This window comes from Ovis canadensis, chromosome 1 (assembly GCF_042477335.2).
Source record: "Ovis canadensis isolate MfBH-ARS-UI-01 breed Bighorn chromosome 1, ARS-UI_OviCan_v2, whole genome shotgun sequence".
In the NCBI taxonomy this organism is placed as follows: domain Eukaryota; kingdom Metazoa; phylum Chordata; class Mammalia; order Artiodactyla; family Bovidae; genus Ovis; species Ovis canadensis.
Window position 1 is genome coordinate 72984321 of NC_091245.1, and position 20331 is coordinate 73004651.

Genomic DNA, 20331 nt, shown 5'->3' on the forward strand with positions numbered 1-20331 from the left:
GGTGGGGAAGATCCCCCTGAGGAGGGCATGGCAGTCCACTCCAGTATTCTTGCCTGGAGAATCCCATGGACAGAGAAGCTTGGAGGGTTTCAGTGTATAGGGTCATAAAGAGTCAGACATTACAGAAGCAAATTAACATGTGTGCAAATGTGTAAGCTTCCCAGCCCCTTGTGGCAAATTTAGGTATTCATTAGTATGTTCTTTCATTGGGGAAAAAAAAAAGCATTGCTTTGAGTTTCAGTAATGAACAGACAAGCCATAATTTATTAAGAGGCTACAACGAAGCCATTTAACATTTAATAATACTTATTTATAACACCAAGCAAAGCTTATAATGTTATGGTTTTATTGAGAAACATCTTTAGGTGTCTTTTCCTTAAACTGGTTTAGCAATAAGAGCTTTATAACATGTTTCAGCTAGGGATTCATTGCAGGCGTGTAAATTATCTAAATGTTCTTCTTTAGACCCTCTGACAGGTGAGGGAGGAACTGAGGTGGTTCTGTGTTATGAGGATGTTATGAGGAGGGTGTGCTGATATGTCGCAGCATTATTGAGTCTTGCTCTTTAATCAAGCAAATGTAGTCACAGTCCTGTTTCCTTCAAAAGTGAGCTTATTGCGAGTGAATTACTTAGGGTATTTTCCAAAGTACAACAGCCAAGGATTTGAGCCCTGTCTCTTTTTAGCCCAGACCTCAAACTTTGTAAGGTCATACCTTTCTTGGAAGATATTTTGGCAGTGAAACTAAAGATTAGTTTGTTTGCATAGGAAGTGTTTACACTGATTCCCTCCAAGGAGTAGACATTTTTAAGATCTTAAAGATAAAAATACCTCTGGCTGAAAACTCGTTAATTGTCATCTGCATGTTTTTTCTTTATCTTTATGTAATTCTTGCTGTAATTAAGTATGCATTAAGGTATTTGCTACTTGTTGGTTAATGAAGCATAAAAAATTTAACTAAATAAAATGTGCTATGTATTTTTCTGTTTCTTGCTTGGTTTGCTTCTAGTATGATTATGTCTACTTTTTACTCAAGGACTTTTTGCACAGATAATACTCTCTTACTAACATGTAACTGGGATGAGTTATGAGAATATTTTGGTAATTATTTGATTTTATAATAATTTTAGACATAGATTTAATTTGAAGAAGTTACTTGAAAACTTCAGTAGATGTGACATTTATTGTGATACACAATTTTTCTCTGAGAATATATCACATTAATATTTCATTGTCAAAGATTTTAGAAGTCTTTCAAAATATATTTATTAACATTTTGAGAACATACCTTCTAATGTATTTCCATAAGGCTGAAGAACTTTTATTTACAGAATGTAAGACTTGGTAATTTACAAATCAATGTTACTCAGATTTATCAGCAATTAAAATAGCAATTTAGTATTCTTTTTTGTTTCTGGTTGTGCTTTAGAGGGGTTTCTGGACATCTTTGTGTATTTCCCTTAAAAATTTGAAATGTTTGTGTACTTAGTATGTGTGCCAGTTTAAAGTAAATATATGCAAGTTATAAGCAATAATCTGCATGTTATATAGGGTTCGCATTTCTTTGTCATGGCAATTTTATTATTTTAAGAATGTATAAAATCAATATGCTTATCAATATTTATATATAAATCACCCCCTCTCCCAATAAAAAATTGGGATTTTCTTGTAGTAGAACACTAATATAATGTGGTGCAAAGCTTTGTATTTTGTGAAAAAAAAATAAAATAAAATCACAATTATTTAGTGGAAAAGTTTGAATCTGCAAGGTGTACACTTGAACAATAATTAATGGATGATAAAATGACTTTTTTCACATGCCGTCATCTCTAAGATGCTTATACAGCTTGTTCCTCCCCGTCTCTCCCAGCACATCAGAAGATGCAGCAAACATTTCAGCCCTGCTTGCTAATGGAAAAGATGGTGCTGTCTAATCAATAGGCTTTTTTAGATTAAGAAAAACTTTGACAGTTATTTTTTTCATCTCCTTTTATTTGTCCCTGAGGCCTCTCATGTGGTCTTTAGTGGTTTTTGTTTTGTTTTGTTTTGTTTTTTGCCAAATGTCTTGGCTGAAATTCCTACCTTCTCAAATTGCCCATGGTCTTAATCTTGCATCTTACTCCAAGAATATCCAGTAGATCAGGAAGCAGAGCACTAATTGAAGAGAATACTGAAGTGGCATGGCCTTTGGAGAGTAGCATGAGTCATGCTTCAGAACATGCCTAAAATGTTGTGTCAAGACTGGCAAAGGAACAGCTGAATTTCAAAATTAAAATAGTAGGCACAGCTGTCAGTGGAGGCAGGCCACAGGTAAAATTCCAAGGATTCGGCTGTCCTCTAAACGAATGTAAATGAACTTGCTCTCCCATTCCTCAGGCCATCTCGGAGATGAGTCACCCTTTATTCTCCTATTTTCTGGTCTTCATCAAAGCCTCTTTACTACTTTCCCTTCCTTTCAGTGGCCCTCATGCACAGAGTAAGTGATGATGGCAGGTTTGCAACTTTTGCCCCTCTGAGTAACTGATCGTCTGACAGTTGGTCCATAGCAGATGTGATGGATGAGCAGGCAGAGTGTGGAGTCATAGGAATGACGATGGCTTTTGGTAATGATAGGTCAGGACCTGGGGTCTCTTGCAGGCTCAGGCAACCCACTAGGGCCACTGCTCCACAAAGGCCACCCCTTCATTCCAGGCTCCACAGTGAGGCATCTGATTGTTGGCAGTGGGTGAAACTACTAAGATACGTTCTCGTGTATGTACACAGAAACGCGCATGCGCGCGCACGCGCATGCACATACACACACACACGCACATACACACACAATATCCCTACGTATATAAACAGAGAGGCATCTAAAATGAATAATGTGTACATTACCTTTAAATACAGAAAAGATGTAAAAATTCTTATACCATGTATAGGAACTTCACTATATTCATTTTTTTTTTATAATATCCTTGTCACCCTATACAATGGACACATACATAGCATTTTCTTTATTCCTTTTATTCTCTGAAATCTTTTCTCCTTCCTTGTCTGTGTCATTCTTTTCAAATTTTCATCTGTCCTCGAACTTCTATCCTCAGTAGAAATGCAGCCCTCCATTCCTATGACTTTTCCTTTTTCCCCACAAGTCCCCTTCTTTGAAAATTCTGCAAAGGTAATTTTGGGAGTGGTATAACCGGATATGTGGTAAAATGATAAGACGAAATGTGGCAGTAAAATTTGGCTGGAGACAGATGAAAAGAGGAAGGGGCTGTTTGGCTGGGATGAGGAGTAGCTAGGAGCATTGTGCCAAAGCAGCCACGGGCTCCTCAGGCAGATGAGGATGCACAGGCTGGAGACAAAGACTCTAATTTGGGGGGAGCATCCAGGGGCAAACACTGCAAACCTGCCATCATCATTTACTCTGTGCATGTATAAGGGCCACCAATGGAACCATCTCATTCACCTTGCTGGTGTTTGGTTTTTTATCTGTAAAGTGAAGAGTTAAACTGAGTAAATTGAAGGCCCCTTTTCAAATTTCAAATTCAGATTTCATCATTCTGTGATAATGGTAATTAGAATCAGGGTTAGGGTTTAGCCCTGGGTGCAGCAGACTAGCAGACTACAGTTCTAGTATATTGGTTTAAGTTGTGTATGTTTTGGGAGGTGGCTTAAATACCAATTTTAATTGTGACTGCATGCCCTTGAGTGAGGCCCCTTGTTTATGACTCCATCTTCCTCACTTGCAGAGGAGATGGTATCACTTGCAGTTGATGAACCTAGCCAAAAAGACAGTATAATATTTGCTGAGTGCTTCAACATATTTAGGGGAAAGAGATAAAGTTTTAATGATATTCTTTCCCTCTATATTTGAAGCCAATTTGATTTTTTAATACTCTTCCTACTGTTAACCTTTGGAAGATATAAGTATCTTGATCACAGTATCCCAAATACAGAATCCATTTTCATTGTTTCCCACAATAAAATATCATCAGAAAGGAAAATAGGTGACTAATGAACATGTAAATAGCAGTTATTTATTCCTCTTTCTCCAAAACAAAAATATCTGAGAACCTGAATCCTTCAATTATTTTGAGAAGCCATTTACCATTAATGGATCATTTTCCTTGATTTACTAAGTATTGAGTAATCAGACTTTCCACAAGATTTCTGTTTTCTTAGTGACCCTAAATATGGACTGCTGGGGTTGTTTGGTGGGCTTTGTGCACAGGCCAGGATGAAATGGGGTAAGGCAGTTACGCTGACAGTACTTACTGTCTGTGACTTGGTTGTGTGGTATACTTGTTTCCTGTAACTTGATTGGACTTATCTGACTGGTGATAGAATTATCTATAGTAAAAATCCACTCCAAATTTCCACAATTGGTGGGTGGACTCTCTCAGATACTATATCATTAAGTAATGGTACTGCTCTAGGGGAAAGTCTGAATGATTCCTTAGCATTGTAATGAGCAAAAATAAATACTAATTAAGATTTATATTCTAAAGAATTGAAAAGAAAATGGATGTGACAGTATGTTAGTTTTTTCCTTTAAAAATCACTGAAAGGAAAGCTTTTATAACTTGGAACCATTCTATTTTAGAAAGGAATCTAAGCTTTTAATGAAAAATGTGAAACCAGAATGAAGGTGTCTGCACTCCATTGTCTATCCCTCTCATGACTCTCCAGTTGTTATTCTCAACTCTTAAGTATCTTTGTCCTGGATCTAACCAAATACATACATTTTCTGTGCTTAACCAGGGTACCAGAGACCTGCTGGAAAATCATTCAACTCCATGTAATTGGAGCCACTACAAATTCACGATCTTGGTCATTCACTTATAAAAATTTATTCTCTAGGTACCAGGCACCATGCAAAGCAGAAGGTGAACAACACTGTTGGGAACTGGATGGGAATAGAAAGGTAAGGGACAGGAAAGCATATGGTATGTCAAGCGACTCAAGCATGCCTCCTCTGATCCCAGATCTAGCTGAGTGTTTCATACACATTGACTCACTCCATCAAAAGACATTTCATCAGCACTTACTCTGTACAAGGACTTATTTTAGGCTCTGGAGATACATCGGTGAAAAAGGCAGACCTGAAAGTCTCTGCTCCCTTGAAAGTGAAAGTGTTAGTCACTCAAGTTGTGTTTCACTCTGTAATCCCATGGATTGTAGCCTGCCAGGCTCCTCTGTTGATGGAATTCTCCAGGCAAGAATACTGGAGTGGGTAGCCATTCCCTTCTCCAGGGTTTCTCCTCTGACCCAGCCATCGAACCCAGGTCTCCCACATTGCTGGCAGATTCTTTACCATCTAGGCACCCCATCATACATTCTAGCAATTAGAAAATGGCAGTTAGAAAATAAGTCTGCAAGGCCACTTCCTGTGATGAGGCAAGCGTCGCGCTCCCGGTGGGGCCAAGCCTCCCGTGTCTGGGGCGCTTCTCTTGATGGGTGCTGAGCAGGTAGTAGGTTGCGCCCACATCACCCACCCCACCCCCGCTCCTCATTGTGCATTGTGGTTTTTGTTACATGAAAATATCCGGGAAATAAAGACATGCTTTGTGCATCAAAAAAAAAAAAAAAGAAAGAAAATAAGTCTGAAGAAAAGAAATAAATATACAAGGTAATTTTGGCTAGTCATAAATGCTTGCTGTTCAGTTACTCAGTCATATCTGACTGTTTGTGACCCCATGAACTGCAGCATACCAGACTTCCCTGTCCTTCACTATCTCCTGCAATTCGCTCAAACTCATGTCCATTGAATCAATCCAACCATTTCATCCTCTTCTTTTCCCCTCAATCTTTCCCAAACTTGCTCAATCACAGAAAACTAACCAAACTGATCACATGGACCACAGCCTTGTCTAACTCAATGAAACTATAAGCCATGCCGTGTGGGGCCACGCAAGACAGATGGGTCATGGTAGAGAGTTCAGATAAAACATGGTCCACTGGAGAAAGCATGGCATACAGCTTCAGTATTCTTGCCTTGAGAACCCCATGAACACTTCAGTTCAATTGCTCGGTCATGTCAGACTCTCTGTGACCCCATGAGCTGCAGAACGCCAGGCCTTCCAGTCTAACACCAACTTCTGGAGCCCACCCAAACTCATGTCCTTTGAGTCAGTGATGTGATCAAACCATATCATCCTCTGTCGTTCCCTTCCCCTCCAGCCCTCAATCTTTCCCAGCATCAGGGACTTTTCAAATGAGTCAGCTCTTCACATCAGGTGGCCAAAGTATTGGAGTTTCAGCTTCAACATCAAACCTTCCAATGAACACCCAAGACTGATCTCCTTCAGAATGGACTGGTTGGATCTCCTTGCAGTCCAAGGGATTCTCAAGAGTCTTCTCCAACATCACAGTTCAAAAGCATCAATTCTTCGGCGCTCAGCTTTCTTTATAGTCCAACTCTCACATCCATACATGACTAGTGGAAAAGCCATAGCCTTGACTAGACGGACCTTTGTCGGAAAAGTAAGGTCTCTGCTTTTTAATATGCTGTCTAGGTTGATCATAACTTTCCTTCCAAGGAGTAAGCATCTTTTAAATTCATGGCTGCAATCACCATCTACAGTGATTTTGGAGCCCCCCAAATAAAGTCTGTCACTGTTTCCACTGTTTCCCCATCTATTTGCAATGAAGTGATGGGACCAGATGCCATGATCTTAATTTTCTGAATGTTGAGCTTTAAGCCAACTTTTTCACTCTTTTCTTTCACTTTCATCAAGAGGTTCTTTAGTTCCTCTTCACTTTCTGCCATAAGGGTGGTGTCATCTGCATATCTGAGGTTATTGATATTTCTCCTGGCAATCTTGATTCCAGCTTGTGCTTCTTCCAGCCCAGTGTTTCTCATGATGTACTCTGCATATAACTTAAATAAGCAGGGTGACAATATACAGCCTTGTCGTATTCCTTTTCCTGTACTCCATAAACAGTGTGAAAAGGCAAATAGATAGGACACTGAAAGATGAACTCCACGGGTTGGTAGGTGCCCAGCAGGCTTCTGGGGGTCAGTGGAGAAATAACTCCAGAAAGAAGGGTATGACTGGTGATGGAAGTTAAGTCCAATATGCTGTAAAGAGCAATACTGCATAAGAATCCGTAATGTTAGGTCCATAAATCAAGACAAATTGAAAGTGGTCAAACAGAAGATGGCAAGAGTGAACATCAACATTTTAGGAATCAGCAAACTAAAATGGACTGGAATGGGTGAATTTAACCCAGATGACCATTATATCTACTCCTGTGGACAAGAATTCCTTAGAAAAAATGGAATAGCCATCATAGTCAACAAGAGAGTCTGAAATGCAGTACTTGGATGCAATCTCAAACACGACAGAATGATCTCTGTCCATTTCCAAGGCAAACCATTCAATATCACAGTAATCCAAGTCTATGCCCTGACCAGTAATGCTGAAGAAGTTGAAGTTGAATGGTTCAATGAAGACCTACAAGACGTTCTAGAACTAACACCCAAAAAAGATGTCCTTTTCATTATAGGTGACTGGAATGCAAAAGTAGGAAGTCAAGAAATACTTGGAGTAACAGGCAAATTTGGCCTTGGAGTACAGAATGAAGCAGGGCAAAGGCTAATAGAGTCTTGCCAGGAAAATGCACTGGTCATAGGAAACATCTTCTTCCAACAACACAAGAGAACATGTTCCACATGGACATCACCAGATGGTCAATACTAAAATCAGATCGATTATATTCTTTGCAGCCAAAGATGGAGAAGCTCTAAACAGTCAGCAAAAACAAGACTAGGAGCTGACTGTGGCTCAGATTATGAACTCCTTATTGCCAAATTCAGACTTAAATTGAAGAAAGTGGGGAAAACCACTAGACCATTCAGGTATGACTGAAATCAAATCCCTTATGATCATATGGTGGAAGTGACACATAGATTCCAGGGACTAGGTCTGATAGACAGAGAGCCTGAAGACCTATTGGCAGCAGCCTGTGACATGGTGCAGGAGGCAGGGACCAAGCTCCTCCAAGGAAAAGAAATGCAAAGAGGCAACATGGCCGTCTGGGAGGCCTTACAAATGGCTGAGAAAAGAAAAGCCTCCAAAGGCAAAGGAGAAAAGGAAAGTTATACCCATGTGAATGCAGAGTTCCAAAGAATAGAAAGGAGGGATAAGAAAGCCTTCCTCAGAGATCAATGCAAAGAAATAGAGGAAGACAACAGAATGGGAAAGACTAGAGATCTCTTCAAGAAAATCAGAGATACCAAGGGAACATTTCATGCAAAGATGGGCACAATAAAAGACAGAAATGGTATGGACCTAACAGAAGAAGAAGATATTAAGAAGAGGTGGCAAGAATACACAGAAAAACTATATAAAAATATCTTCATAACCCAGATAGCCATGATGGTGTGAGCACTCACCTAGAGCCAGAGATCCTGGAATGTGAAGTCAAGTGGGCCTTAGAAAGCATCACTACGAACAAAGCAAGTGGAGGTGATGGATTTCCAGTTGAGCTATTTCAAATCCTAAAAGATGATGCTGTGAAAGTGCTGCACTCAATATGCCAGCAAATAGGGAAAACTCAGCAGTGGCCACAGGACTGGAAAAGGTCAGTTTTCATTCCAATCCCAAAGAAAGGCAATGCCAAAGAATGTTCAAACTACCCCACAATTGCACTCATATCACATGCTAGCAATGTAATGCTCAAAATTCTCCAAGCCAGGCTTCAACAGTACATGAACCATGAACTTCCAGATGTTCAAGCTGGATTTAGAAAAGACAGAGGAACCAGAGATCCAATTGCCAATATCCTCTGGATCATCGAAAAAGCAAAAGAGTTTCAGAAAAACATCTATTTCTGCCTTGTGACTATGCCAAAGCCTTTGACTGTGTGGATCACAATAAACTGTGGAAAATTCTTCAAGAGATGGGAATACCAGACCACCTGACATACCTCTTGAGAAATCTGTATTCAGGCCAAGAAGCAACAGTTAGAACTGGACATCGAACAATAGACTGGTTCCAAATCAGGAAAGGAGTACATCAAGGCTGTATATTGTCACCCTGCTTATTTAAGCTATACACAGGGTACATCATGCCAGGTTGGATGAAGCACAAGCTGTAATCAAGATTTCTGGGAGAAATATCAATAACCTCAGATATGCAGATGACACCATCCTTATGGCAGAAGGTTAAGAAGAACTAAAGAGCCTCTTGATGAAAGTGAAAGAAGAAATTGAAAAAGTTGGGTTAAAGCTCAACATTCAGAAAACTAAGATCATGGCATCTGGTCCCATCACTTCATGTCAAATAGATGGAGAAACAGTGGAAACAGTGACAGACTTTATTTTGGGGGCTCTGAAATCACTGTAGATGCTGATTGCAGCCATGAAATTAAAAGACGTTTGCTCCTTGGAAGGAAAGCTATGAGCACCTAGACAGCATATTGAAAAGCAGAGACATTATTTTGCCAACAAAGGTCTGTCTAGTCAAAGCTACAGTTTTTTCAGTAGTCATGCATGGATGTGAGAGTTGGACTGTAAAGAAAGGTGAGCACCGAAGAATTGATGCTTTTAAATTGTGGTGTTGGAGAAGACTCTTGAGAGTCCCTGGACTGCAAGGAGATCCAACCAGTCCATCCTAAAAGAAATCAGTCCTGAATATTTATTGTAAGGATTGATGCTGAAGCTGAAACTCCAATACTTTGGCCACCTGATGTGAAGACTTGATTCATTTGAAAAGACCCTGATGCTGGGAAAGATTGAAGGCAGGAGGAGAAAGGGACAACAAAGGACGAGATGGTCGGATGGCATCACCAACTCAATGAACATAAGTTTGAGTAAGCTCTGGGAGTTGTTGATGGACAGGGAAGCCTGGCATGCTGCAGTTCATGAGGTTGCAGAGTCGGACACGACTGAGCGACTGAACTGACTCACTGATTCAGTCTTTCCCAGCATGAAGGTCTTTTCCAATGAGTCAGTTCGTCGCATCAGTTGGCCAAAGTACTGAAGCGTCAGCTTCAGCATCAGTCCTTCCAATGAATATTCAGCATTGATTTCCTTTAGGATTGACTGGTTTGATCTCCTTGCTATCTAAGGGACTCTCAAGATTCTTTCTCAGCACCACAGTTTGAAAGCATCAGTTCTTTGGTTCTCAGCTTTCTTTTTGCCCAATTCTCACATCCATACAGAACTACTGGAAAAACCATAGCTTTGACTATATACACTTTTGTAATAAAGGAATGTCTCTGCTTTCTAACATGCTGTCTAGGTTTGTCATAGCTTGTCTTCCAAGGAGCAAGCATCTTTTAAATTTATGGCTGCAGTCACTATCCACAGAAATTTTGGAGCCCAAGAAAATAAAGTCTATCACTGTTGCCATTGTTTCCCCATCTATTTGTCATGATGTGATGGGATCAGATGCCGGAGAATTGTTGTACCCTGCAAAACAACCTTCTTTTGAAGGTTAGTTTTCGAGAGGTGGAGGGGAAATTGAGCAATCTCTTAAATACTTCAAAAATCTTTGATCATAGATGTTTCTGTGCATATGGATTTGTAATATTTGTAATATTAATTGCTCAAAACATAGTGTGTGTATGCTCAGTTGCTCAGTCATGTACAACTTTTGCGACCCCATGGACTATATAGCCTGCCAGGCTCCTGTCATGGAATCTTCCAGGAAAGAATACTGGAGTGGGTTGCTATTTCTTTCTCCAGGGGATCTTCCCCATCCAGGGATCAAACCCATCTCCCATGTCTCCTGCATTGGCAGGTGGATACTTCACCCCTGAGCCACATGGGAAGCCCTGCTCAAATTATAAGCTGACACTAAAACAATCTTTTCATGTAAACTCTTAAAATTAAAGACACTTAAAAAATATTATTTTTACCATAGAAATAAAACCTGCTTAATAAACCAAAAAGGAAAGAAATGTGATCCCTGGGCTAGTCCTGCCCTCAAATGACAATGGCTAATTTTTTAATGTTTCTTTAATGTAATTTTTCCATGCATATTTTTTGTCATTGTCTAAACTTCTATAAAGATAGTTGTTTAGAGTTTAAATTACATAAGCAGTTTGGAGATAATCAGTGGTTTTAGAGGCCAAGAAGTTTATGATCATTAATGCTTAACAAGTAGTTTCACTTTTGTAATAAAATAATTTTAATGAGAAACCCAATTATTCAGTCCAGTGTTGTTCAAAGTTTAAAAATCCATGTGTATGATCACATCATAATTTATAACCAGCTTTGGATATGTGCTATTTGCACATCTACATTCATCCTTTGATATCTGCAGGGGATAAGTTCCAAGATCTCCTTTGGATACCACAATTTGAGGATGCTCAATCCCTTCTTTAAAATGGCATAGTATTTTCATATAACCTATAGACACCCTCCCACATACTTAAAATTGTCTGTTACTCCTAATACCTAATACAATGTAAGTAAGTAAGTAAGTAAAGTCACTCAGTCGTGTCCGACTCTTTGTGACCCCGTGGACTGCAACCCACCAGGCTCCTCAGTCCATGGAATGAATTCTCCAGGCAAGAATACTGGAGTGGGTTGCCATTTCCTTCTTCAGGGGATCTTCCCGACCCAGGGATCGAACCCAGGGCCTCCCGCTTTGGAGACAGACTTTTTAACCTCTGAGCCACCAGGGATGCAATACAATGTAAATTGTATGTAAATAGTTGCTGGCCCACAGGCAAATTCATTTTGCTTTTGGGGACTTTCTGGATTTTTTTTTCTTAAATATTTTCGGGCTGCAGTTGGTAGAATCCATAGATATGGCATCAGTGGGTATGGCAGCTCAGCTGCACCTCACACACTCTACGACATCCATCTATGTCCCTGCTGAAATTCTGGATACACAGACTTTAAGACTTTTCAGTTATAAAGCAATTAAATATGCTTGTCTGAATTACGTGTGCTCTTTCTGGCCTCCTTCACTTCCCATCTGATGTTGTTGTTGTTTAGTTGCTAAGTCATATGTAACCCTTTTGCTGTTCGTGGACTGTAGCCTACCAGGCTCCTCTGTCCATCCGGTTCTCCAGGCAAGAATACTGGAGTGTTTAGCCATGTCATTCTCCAGGGGATTGTCCCTACCCAGGGATCAAACCCAGGTCTCCTGAATTAGCAGGCAGATTCCTTACCACTGAAACACCATTTTTCATCCTTAAAAAGCCACACACTTCTCAGCCTCCTCCAAGACTTCATTCCTCTATAACAAGTGATTTCATCAAGTGTAGCTGGGCTTTCATACAACAAAGGTTATTTCACACTTCTGATAAGACTGTTAGATACCCTGTGCTAATCTGAAATCCAGAAAAATATTTTCTCTTACACTCAACACATTAATCACTCTGAAGCATCGTCCTAGACTTTATGTAAACAAATATGAGGGAGAGCATGGTCTCTGCCCTTAAGAAGTTTATAATCTATCTCATTGCCAAGCAACTTGAAAGAAAAAATCCTTTTTAGTTTAGAGCAGTTTAAAATCTACTTTAAAAGTCTAAAGATAGTACAGAGCCCCCGTATATCCCAAACTGTTTCTTCCAGTATTAACTTTTATATTAGTATTGTTGGGGGAATATGCCATTTCCTCGGTTCTGTCTTGTCACAACAAAAATTTGAAGCAACAGACGTTAAAGCCCTCAGCATGTCACAGTTCTCGGACAGACCGTGTCACAGCTCAAGGACAGATCAGTGTTACAGCTCCATGTTACAGTTGTTTTATTTAGAAAATAAAGGGAAATACATCCTTGAGGCGTGAGGGCATGCCGACCCAAAAGACTCGAAGAGAAAGAGAGAGAGACCCGGCCCTTTGGCTCCTCTTTTTATAAGTTTTTTCTACCCCCCGCCCACCTCCCACCCCCCCAGGCCTGCCCTATGTAAACTGGGCTAGCCAGGAGCGCTGCTTGTTCTGCTGGAGGTCCTCATTCCAGTCCTTGGACCTTCCTTTGTTCTATTTTCGTGTGCTTTTCTCTTCCTTGTCTTTTAGCCACTGCCATTCTGGACTCCTTTTCCCTATTCTAACTACCTAACAGTATGGTGCATAATTTTACAGTCAACTTGAATCATACCACTGATAAAATTTTGAATTCTGACCTTTTCCCTTTATTCACGTTTTCTTGGAGGATCCCGTGGACAGAGGAGCCTGGAGGGCTATAGTCCATGGGGTCACAAAGAGTCAGACACGACTAAGCTACTAACACTTTCACACTGTCAAGCATTGTTTCTACTTAAACATAAATGCTGGCCAGATACTCTGGATATTACCTGTGCCAGCCACTTCCTTTATTAGATAATGAATTGGAGACACAGAGAGACACTATGTGTTTTTGCTAACTTTGAACCCACAGAAAAGAGAAAAGGATTCATGAACTGAAATACCTTGATACCATTTGGTTTGAATCCAAAAACTGCTGGAGATGCATGACTGTCCCACTGTAGGAGATAAAACAGATTGACAAGAGCTGCTTTGCACTGCCAGGAGTCTGAGCAATAGCAGTTAGTCAATAAATGTTTGTTGAATAAATACTTACATGTGTGTATGTATGAGTAGATTTTTTTTGTTTGGTTGGTTGGTCAATTTTGGCCTGGTGGCATGTGGGGTCTTAGTTCCCCAATAAGGGATCAAACCCATGTACCTGCAGTGAAGGCTCAGAGTCTTCACCACTGAACTGCCAAGGAAGTCCATTTTGTTTATTTTTTTGTTTCAGTAGGTGGATGGTTGCATTATTGGATGTAACCCCATGGGCCCCAAGAAATTCTCCAGGCAGAATACTGAAGTGGCTAGCCATTTCCTTCTACAGGGGATCTTCCCAACCCAGGGATTGAACCCAGGTCTCCTAATTTGAAGGCAGATTCCTTACCATCTGAGCCACCAGGGAAGCCCACGCTACACTTTCAAAGGTGGATGGATACATTATTGGATGGACGAGTAGATCTTTTTTCTTAAGCCCTGTATTCAGTACATTGTTAGAAAAGATGCTGATGTACAAGTCAGGGAGTGAAAATTTTCTCTCTTTAACTTGTAGATACAAAAGTTTCACTACAAAGATTTGTTCTTATTATTTCCTCAGAAGACCTTGAAAGTTCATCAAGGCCTTGTCAGTGATCTATAGCTTAGTGTGGCTATTTATAAGAGCTCCAAAATTAAGGATATAATGAAGGCAACTTTCTGGGGTAGTTAGATGGCAGTGTATCCCAGCACAATTGGTATATTACCATAAAGCATAAAAATTAAAAGAGTTAAACAACTTGGGCTAGAATCCTAGCTTTTAGTACTAGTTGTCTGACACTGGGTAATCATTTGGACAGTATGGGCCTCATTTTTCTAATTATAAAATAATCTATACTAGAAAGCTGTATCAGCTGGGAATCTTGTGAGTTACGAGAAACAGAAATTCTTGACCAATTTATCTCAGACAATAAAAAGACTGCATTTTTAGTTTCCATTCAGTTCAGTTCAGTCACTCAGTCGTGTCTGACTCTTTGCCACCCCATGGAGTGCAGGACTCCAGGCCACCCTGTCCATCACCCACTCCTGGAGTTTACCCACACTCATGTCCATTGAGTTGGTGATGCCATCTGACCATCTCATTCTCTGTCATCCCCTTCTCCTCCTGCCTTCAATCTTTCCCAGCATCAGGGTCTTTCAAATGAGTCAGTTCTTCACATCAGGTGGCCAAAGTATTGGAGTTTCACCTTCAGCATCAATCCTTCCAATGAATACTCAGGACTGATTTCCTTTAGGATGGACTGGTTGGATTTCCTTGCAGTCCAAGGGACTCTCAAGAGTCTTCTCCAACATCACAGTTCGAAAGCATCAATTCTTTGGTGCTCACCTTTCTTTACAGTCCAACTCTCATATCCATGCATGACTACTGAAAAAACTGTAGCTTTGACTAGACAGACCTTTGTTGGCAAAGTAATGTCTCTGCTTTTTAATATGCTGTCTAGGTTGGTCATAACTTTCCTTCCAAGGAGTAAGTCTTTTAATTTCATGGCTGCAATCACCATCTGCAGTGATTTTAGAGCCCCTCAAAATAAAGTCAGCCACTGTTTCCACTGTTTCCCCATCTATCTGCCATGAAGTGATGGGACTGGATGCCATAATCTTAGTTTTCTGAATGTTGAGCTTTAAGCCAACTTTTTCACTCTCCTCTTTCACTTTCATCAAGAGGCTCGTTAGTTCTTCTTTGCTTTCTTCTATATGGGTGGTGTCATCTGCATATCTGAGGTTATTGATGTTTCTCCTGGCAATCTTGATTCCAGCTTGTGCTTCTTCCAGCCCAGCGTTTCTCATGATGTACTCTGCACAGAAGTTAAATAAGCAGGGTGACAATATACAGCCTTGACATACTCCTTTTCCTATTTGGAACCAGTCTGTTGTTCCATGTCCTGTTCTAACTGTGGCTTCCTGACCTGCATACAGATTTCTCAAGAGGCAGGTCAGGTGGTCTGGTATTCCCATCTCTTTCAGAATTTTCCACAGTTTCTTGTGATCCACACAGTCAAAGGCTTTGGCATAGTCAATAAAGCAGAAATAGATGTTTTTCTGGAACTCTCTTGCTTTTTCAATGATCCAGCGGATGTTGGCGATTTGATCTCTGGTTCCTCTGCCTTTTCTAAAACCATAAATCTGTCATAGGCTAAGGAGACATGACAACTAAATATGCGGTATCCTGGATGGCAGGCTTCCCAGGTGGCTTAATGGTAAAGAATCTACCTGATAAACAGGAGACATGGGTTTAATCCTTAGGTTGGGAAGATCCCCTGGAGAAGGAAATGGCAACCCACTCCAGTATTCTTGCTTGGGAAATCTCATAGACAGAGGAGCCTGGTGGGCTACAGTCTTTGGATGGGCTACTCTTTGGCTACAGGTGCCAAAGAGCCAGACACTACTTAGCAACTAAGCAACCAAGAGTACTGAGTAAAACCATAGCTGCAGGGCCTCCAGTGTCGCACGGCTGCTCCTTTCTTAGCACGGAGAAGACATGAGGATGTAGGGAATGCTTCGTGCATTCATTCATCTAAGTCACTGAGAGCCTGCTGAGAACCGGAGATTATTCAGGAGATGGGGAAGAGGCAACAGAGTTGCTCAAACTCTACCCTCCATGAGCTGATGCTGTAAATGTCTTCCAATTGAGGTCATAGGGTAAAAGGATATTGAGTGTCTCCTTACTTCAGTGAAGTGATGAGGGCAAGGTGTAGTGGGGAATGGAAGCTGAACATAATTTCAGAGGGTTGGTGTGGTAGGCTGACTAATGGTCCCCTAAAGATGTCCACACCCTAATTGCCAGAATCTGTGAATGTTACATAGCAAAAGGGACTTTGCAAACGTGATTATCCAGCTGGACCCAGTGTAATCACAGAAGTCCTTATAATGAAGGGAGAGGGAGGCATGAGAATCAGAGGAGAAGGGACAAGAGATATAGCTGGCAGTGATGGGCTCACAGACTGGAGACCAAGAGATAAGTAAAGTGGGTAACCTCTTTCCTGGAAAAGGTAAGAAGCAGACCTCCTGGGAGCCTCCAGAAGGAAGGTGGGCATGCCAATGCTTTCATCTTAGCTCTTTAAGACACATTCTGGACTGACCTCAGGACTCCAAGAGAACAAACTGTGTTGCTTTAAGCCACTGAATTTGAGGTAATTTGTTACAGCAGCAATAGAAACTAATAAAGTTGCTAAATTGGCTATACAGAGACTATTTTTTATTTTAAAAAGATTATTTATAAACAGAAAGGTTATTAAGATTATATGATTATAGACTGTTAGACTCTAAGGTTTATTTTGCTCTATCTAATCCAATAATCTCATTTTTTTAAAGGAAAATACTGATGAGAAAAAGTATTGCCAAGCTTTTCCTTATTCAAACTGATTATTAGAACTTTTGATTAGAAGCTATAATGCAGCAGCAGGATTCATAATAGCCTCAAACTGAAAATAACCCAAATGTAATCAATGATAGAATGGAGAATGGCTATATAAGCCCACAATGGAATACTGTATAGCAATGAGAATGTTTGAATCACATTTATAAGTAACTAAGGATGAACTGCATGAATTTATTTTTGAGCAAAAGAAAGCCCAATACAAAAAGTCAATACTACATGATTCTATTTACCAAAAGTTCAAAAACAGGTAACTAATCTATGATGTTAAAAGTTACCTTGGAGAGGGGTGAGAGTAATACTGAGGAAGGGCAGGATGGAAGCTTCTGTGGAGCTGGCCTTGTTCTGTTGCTTGATTTCAGTGCTGGTCACATGGGTGAGTTCACGTTGTGAAACTCATGTGGTTTGGACAAATTTCTGAATGCTGTACATCAGTGAAAAGCTTACTTAAAACAAAACTTATGAATGTATGGCCCCAAGGGTTGTTTTTAAGCATAGTTTGATTTAAATAGTAAGTGCTCTTAGCAAGAAAATAATGAGCACCCCCCCCCCCCCCACCCCGTTGGTCTCTTCCTGGATCTATTACCCCAAAGCAAAGTCTACAACCTGCCCTGGCTTTAGAATATTACATTTAATAATTGGCCCTAATGGCATCTGAAACACTTGCTTCGTGCTATATTTATTAACCTCTCTCCTCCACTTCCCCTAGAACACATTATTTCCAAGCTAGGGTTTAAAAATATTGTTCAATTATTGGTAGGTAATCTAGGCTGAAAGGAGAGTCTTTAATAAATTAATGATAATTAACATTTGCCTAATTATGATTCTATAGAAGAACAAAGCCTTCTGATGTGCTTGCAATTGTGTCTACTTGGGACGCCCCTTATTCTGAGAGGGCTGCAGGTAGAAAGCTAAGAGAGTCTGACTAATAAGACCCTACACACTAAATATTCTGGGAGCAGAATTTTTACAAGGCTGTTTAGTTCCTTTATAAAATAGTGAACAACTTAAATACTAAACCATCTGTAGATTAAATGGTTTAAATAACAAACATTTAAGTAATAGATATCATATAGGTTCCACGGAAAAAGCTAATTTCCTATAACAAACATGATTTCTAAGACATGGGATCCTGACATAATTTTTGATTTCCTGGGAAGAAACCAAAAAGTCATAGTGAATAGTTAAATATCTTTGGGGAACTTCTTTCTCTGTAGCAAACACTGAGGAGAACAGCAATTAAATTTAAATACTTCGTTACCCCTCCAGGCTACTCTTCCTTGTTTATTCTGTTCTTGAGGTCATCGAAGTGTGAATATTCCAACGTCCTGTTATCTTTGCTAAGGAGGAGGAGAGCCAGCACCGTGTTTAGAATTTTCAAAGTACTTATATCAACAAGATTGCTGCTGCTGCTGCTAAATCGCTTCAGTTGTGTTTGACTCTGTGCGACCCCATAGACGGCAGGCCACCAGGCTCCCCGTCCCTGAGATTCTCCAGGCAAGAGCAGTGGAGTGGGTTTTCTGCACAATTAAGGTCATTATCTCATGCCACTGTGACCTCCAGCGTTTCTGTAATTTTACCTAAGGCTGAAAGAAAATTTGGAGGGTGCTTGTAATTTTAAGTCATGATGTTAAGGGAGCCGAAGTCATAAAGTAGTATACTGACTTAATACAGTTTATTTTTGGCAACTAACTTCCTACCAAAAGGAAAAAAAAGAATGAAAGTTTATGCTCAACTCTGACGGAGAGTATTAACAAGAGGAACAACAACAACTACATTACCGTAAAAACGTTAAACAAATATATTAAAAACGCAGTGCTAACTGATAGCTAATAAAGGGACAACAATGATGCCCTTAATTTTAGGTCAAAGCTGGCAGCATTTTATGTCAAATTAGTTAAGTAATAAAAAAAAATATTTCATGCACTACTTTATTCATACTAGTACTTATGTTAAAAATTAGGAGAAATTTTGTGACAATGATATGCAATGTTAGAGAACAAAGGAAACAGGAGAACATCATGGACTGCATAAAATTAATACATTTTAATTAAAAAAAATTCTTCTTATCACCTCCTCACTGTTAAAGTTCTAAAATACTCATTGATATTCTAGTGTAAGAGCTTTCAAAATTAGATTGCCTTTCTTCTATCTATTCTTTCTCTCCTTCAAGAGAGTACTACATCTGAGTGAGGTATAGTATTGGACTCAGGCTCTTCTCAATATGGATACAAAATATCATGGATTTTATTCAGATACAGATTCTCAGTAGGTTTGGGGTTGATCCAGTGTTGATCCTGGAGTTGGTTAGAATATGTGCTTCTAATAATCTTCTAAGTGATGCCAATGCTGGTCACCTTGGACCACACTTGGAATAGTAAAATTCAGAAAGAACAGTCCATCCTTAAAAGATTCATAGTCTACTTAGAGCCACTTCTATCCTCCACTGTACTTCAAAAAGTTTCAGCCTATTTTTCATATTATGTATACAGCCCAGAGGGCATCAAGGAACTTCTTCCGCCTCTCAGGATCTAGATAAAATTAGATCAAAACACATTCCTAATTCTATAAAGTCTGAAAATCCAGAGACTTTCCCACAATTTATGAAATGAGCCTGGAGGTGAAATGTCCTTTTATAATTTCCACAAAGATGTCCTGGCTTGTAGACAGTATTCTGTAGACACTTTCTGTTTATAAAGACAGGACAAGGCAAGGGAGGAGTTGAACTGTTACTAGTGCAAACACTGTGAAAGGAAATGTGGGCTCCTACTTCTACAGCATTAGTCCCAGGCCTGGACCTTTTTATTACCTAAAGTGCTGTGTTCACCCTGCTCTACATGCTCTTAGGGCTACCTGTTAGTTCATGCTTCTTAAGTTAGGGAGGGAGCCAATATTTGAGCTGAATCTGATCAGACCAGAACATACTTGTGATTGAACAGGTTGGGTTTATCACTCATGACAGAAAAGAAGGATGCTCACAACAGGGAACTGTACATCTCAGTAAGATGGTATTAGAAAGGGCTTATTGTAGGACTGGAATTTGGGTTGATTTCAGGAGAGTTTGAGGAAGTGGAGTTTTCCTGAGATTGAAGGTTGTCAGGAAACAGGTAATTCTATGATTGGGTAGGATTAACAAATCTTAACTCAAAGGGAAGAAGACCAGTTGGAGGCTAGTCTGCAATGGGTAAAGAAGCAACATTCACTCGTATCAGCCAGGGTAGGAGGATGTTTAGGCCATTTTTGTGGTTTGAACACTGTTCATGTTATGTCTCTGTGCAGACATGGTTATCCAGTGGCCTTCTTGTTGTCCTGACCCAGCACAGTCAAAGAACAGTCTTGTCTCTTGCTGATGTTTTATGAAACTGTGCTCAACGGTAGAGCCCCAGGGCACAGCTGATAGCAACAGGCCAGCGCCTAGGGGTCAAAGGCTGGTTCTCCTTTTCTCTATGAATTTTAGAAGAAAAATATCATT